The sequence below is a fragment of the Haliaeetus leucocephalus genome, unplaced genomic scaffold (genome assembly GCF_000737465.1).
Source record: "Haliaeetus leucocephalus isolate CR32 unplaced genomic scaffold, Haliaeetus_leucocephalus-4.0 Scaffold656, whole genome shotgun sequence".
Taxonomy (NCBI): Eukaryota; Metazoa; Chordata; class Aves; order Accipitriformes; family Accipitridae; genus Haliaeetus; species Haliaeetus leucocephalus.
This window is the reverse complement of record NW_010973092.1, coordinates 20,644,586-20,649,105: the sequence shown is the minus strand read 5'-3', so window position 1 is coordinate 20,649,105 and position 4,520 is coordinate 20,644,586.

Below are 4,520 nucleotides of genomic sequence, written 5' to 3'. Positions count from 1 at the left end.
CAAGGACATAGCCTGGGAAGTACTGCTTCTGGGGTATCAGCACTTACACACCACAAAGCCGCACAGAGAAAGTCCCACTGGCTATATGACTAACTACAAAAATACATTTAAGGGCCTTTTCTGTGAGAGACACCTGGGATGGGACACCCAGGGAGGCTTGATTTTATTACTGTCATTTATGCAGCTGAAAAAACTACGGGCATGTCCCCCTGCATGACAGGAGACAAGCAAGGCTGGCACTGGGACACCAGGGAGCTTGGCAGGTTGGAACTGGCTGCCAGGGCAGGGGGATCAGCATCACGGCTGTGCTGAAGAGCAGGCATTTTTGCAGTGCTGCCGCATAGGAAGGGGTATCAAAAGATGAAGTGCCAGAACACCTCATCCTGTGAGCAATGGGGGACTGAAAAAAATTACAAAATATTGCTTTGGGGCTACTAAACACGGGTGTATTCCCAGCACACCCTAGGTGACTCAGTCTGGGAGTGCTGGGAAAACACAAGTGAGACATCAGGGTGGACCCCAGCCTGGTAAGACGGTGCCATGGGGCAGGAGCGATGGAGACAGGCAGAGCTCTGTGCCAGCCCAGGACTGGGGTACGCTGGCACTGCTGGGCAGCCACCCGAGCCTGTAATGTCAGCAGGGAAGGGGGTTTGGGGGGTGCGGGAACAGAGGAGCACTACAACAGCAATGGCTCAGAGCACAGGGCAGGAATGGGGTGCATGGGAGAGATGTGGGGAGCTCCACAACTGAGGGATGTAGAGAGGGGCTTGCACAATGCTCCACAGATCCTCGTTTCATTTAATGGCACAAAACACTGCTAATCCCTGCTCCTGCTCTCAGACTGCCTAATAACTAAGCACCCAAAAGGGTGGTGGTGCCGGCGGGGGGGGGGGGGGGGGGCAAGTGCTGCCTTTGTATACCAAGGCAGGTGATTTCTCCCTGCAACCCCTCCCCATTCCCCAAAGCAGCAGATGGAGGCCCCCTCCCAATTACAGTCTTGTCACAGGCAGAAAAAAGAAAGACAAATCACCCAAAGAAGGCTGTCTGACAGGACAAAGGCTCCTTGAAATGGGAGCTGAGCTGTTCTTTCCAGGTTCAGAGCGGGGACGGAGGGAGGGGGGGGCTGAGCACAAGGCGGGGGGGCTGGGGCTGCCAGCAGCACAGGGCAGGATGCGTGCGCAGCCAGCACTTCCCCTCTTTGTCTGCAAAAGGAGGTCACGGGGGGGGGATACGGGGGATGCGGGGGGGATGCAGGGGTGGATGCAGGGCTGCGTCAGCCCCTCGTCAGGAAAACAGCTGATCCCTTCTCCCAATCCCAAGCTTCTGACCTCATCCCCAGGAACGGAGCCAACACGGCTCAACTGCGCGCATCTGGCGGATGAAAACAGCACTGCAAGGGACCTGGAAATACTAACCCACAGCAAGGGGATCCCAGAGGAACCCCTCAGTTTTCAAGGCCAGACAAGCCCCAAGACCCACGTTAAGCCAGAAAACCTTAGGGCACTCCTGGCCCTAACCTGAGGTTCACCCAGGGGCCTCTTGAAACTCAAATTACAAATAAAATCACTGCCCAGTACTGACACCCCGAGTGCGAACACCAGGGATGCACACTGTGGGCGCTACAGGCACGGTCCAGCTCCCAGTATCTCCCAGTAAGCACCACATACCTGCAAAGAGCCCACCAGTAACACCCCAAGTGCTTCTCACAGTGGCAGCAGCCTGGCAAAAGCCCGAGACAGACAGGAGCTGCACCCCAGAGCTGGGCGCACCCGTTACCCGCAGCACCCCCAAAAGTGAGCATCGGCAGCTGACTGCCGCACCGACAGTGCCAGCACCGATGGGGACAGCAGCAGCTCCTCACTCCCGAGGAGACAGCCCTGGGTAACAGCCTGACTGCACTCCCACTGAGCTTTTACATGTCCTCTGTTAGAAATGCCACGTCCACCTAGCAAAATATCTGCACCAGGACATCTGCTGCAGCTGAACCAGCACCTAGGCACAAGTTGGGTGCCGCGGGGACGGCACTGCAAAGGCAGGAAAAGTGCTGCTTGCCCTAAAGTGTAAGGAAAGGTCAGTCCAAGCCATACAGGCAACACCATCACCTGTTGCAAGATGAAAACATCAGCTGCTAAAATACAAGGCCTTGCTACAGAAACTTTGAGCTGGGTGTGGTTCTTTTCTCTGGACTCTGATACACACAGGTAGAAAACAGCAGAAACATACAAACACCTCCCAGACCAGCCAGTGCTGTTGTATCTGCACTTCTGGGTTGCATACATGCGACAAGGAGTGACTACAGTTCCTAGAAACTCCAGGGTACAGACTCAAAACCCTCTCCTAGGGCATGATACAGGGAGCAGATACCCCATGTCTTCTACAGAGATTAAATGAAACACTTACAAGATCTAGGGAGAAAGTTCCCCAAACAGGTTCTGCCTCCTTTCAAAGGCAAATGAACGTTCAAGTTTCCCACCAGCAGTGATTCCAGAGCCCCATCAAAATACACTGATGCTGTTAGCATGTGCTCCCCAACACCACTTCAGGAGAAACTAGGAAACAAGAACAGGGAGAAGGTTAAGAGGTAACAGCCACCAGCTCCAACAAGAGAAATGCTAAATTGATAGGAGAATTATTTTCACAAGGATGGTTAAACACTGGAGAAGGGAGCCCAGTTACATCTAGAGAAGTGGGCAATTTCTGTCCTTGAAGAGACTCAAACATGACTCCAAAAGGGCCTAAATAAACTCTAACTTTCACGTTAGCCTTATCTGGAGCAGGACAGATGGATCTGAGACCTTCAGAGATCCCTTTGAATCCCAATTGTTCTGCGATGCTGGAAGGACACCTGGTGAGCCCCCCCAGTTTGTTCTCCTCAGCAGACACTTTTGAATCAGGATTTACCAGCTCTCAGGTTTGTGGGCAGACTTCTCCATTTTGTCTGAGAATATTCCTGAGCAACAGAGGAAGAGAGAAGTTTCTGTCCCTGTTCACTGCTGCTTCTCAGCCAACGTTGGCACAATAGGCATGGATGCTTGTGGAAGATAGAAGCTACAGCTGCAGAATCCTGAAGGCCTCTGCCTCACCAGAGAGAGGTGGTGGAGCTGGGGACACTAGGCTGGAAAAGGAAAAGGAAGGGAAGTATTGGCTAGAGGAGACACTTGTGCCAGGCATCCCTGCAGCAAGACATCTGTGAGCAAGAGGAAGCAATGTCTCGCAGCAGCCTGGAAATCTAAGGACATGTGAAGAGCACGCAGGGATGCTTTAAATGCATTTGTGAGAACCTGGAGGGTGAGCAAACCAGCAAGATACATTTTGCGAGCTAGTCCACAGCACTAGGCAGAATTTTCAGAAAACCCCAAAGTTTCATTCTCAAGAGAAACTTTGGTTTGGGTCCACACAAAATGTTCAAGACCCTGACCCCTAGCTAGGTGTATAAAGTCCCACAGTCTGTTAATGGTATCTTATGTTTCCACATGTTAGGAGCTAAATACTTTCTGGATCTGGCCTTCTGGAGCTAAGGAGTCACTGACTTCCCACAAAGCACTGGATCTTATTAGATGGATAAGGAACTGGCTAGATAGTTGAATGCAGATAACTGCATTCAAAGAGTTACAGTCAATGGCTCAGTGTCCAAATGGAAACCAGTAACATGTGGTGTCCCTCAAGGGTGCGTACTGAGACCTATACTATTTAATATCTTCACCAATGACATAAGACAGTGGGATTGAGTGCACCTGCAGCATGGTCTCATCTGCAGACTTGCTGAGCAGTGCAGTCGATTCGCTAGAGAGAAGGGATGCCATGCAGAGGGACCTGCACAGGCTGGAGGAGTGGGCCCATGTGAACCTCCTGAAGTTCAACAAGGCCAAGTGCAAGGTCCTGCACCTGGGTGGGGGCAATCCCCAATATCAATACAGACTGGGGGATAAATGGATTGAGAGCAGCCCTGTGGAGAAGGACTTGGGGGTACTGGTGGGTGGCAAATGGGACACAAGTGGGCAATGTGCGCTCACAGCCCAGAAATCCAAGCGTCTCCTGGACTGCATCACCAGCAGAGTGGCCAGCAGGTAGAAAAGGGGATTCTCCCTCTCTGCTCTGGTAAGACCCCCCCAGAGACTGCCTCCAGCTCTGAGGTCCCAGGCACAAAACAGACATGGGCCTGTGAGAGCAGGTCCAGAGGAGGCCACCGAAATGTTCTGAGGGCTGGAACAGCTCTGCTATGGAAAGAGGCTGAGTTGAGCCTGGAGAAGAGAAGGTTCTGGGGAAACCGTACTGCGGCCTTTAAATATGTGACAGGGGCTTAGAAGAAAGATGGAGAGAGACTTTTTACCAGGGCCTGTTGTGACAGGGCAAAAGGCAAGGGTTTTAAACTGGAAGTGGTTAGATCTAAACTGAACACAAGGAAGAAATGTTTTACAATAAGGGTGGTGAGACACTGGAAAAGGTTGCCCAGAGAGTCATGGATGCCCCATCCCTCAAAGTCTTCAAGGCCAGGTTAGACCTGGCTTTGAGCAACCTCA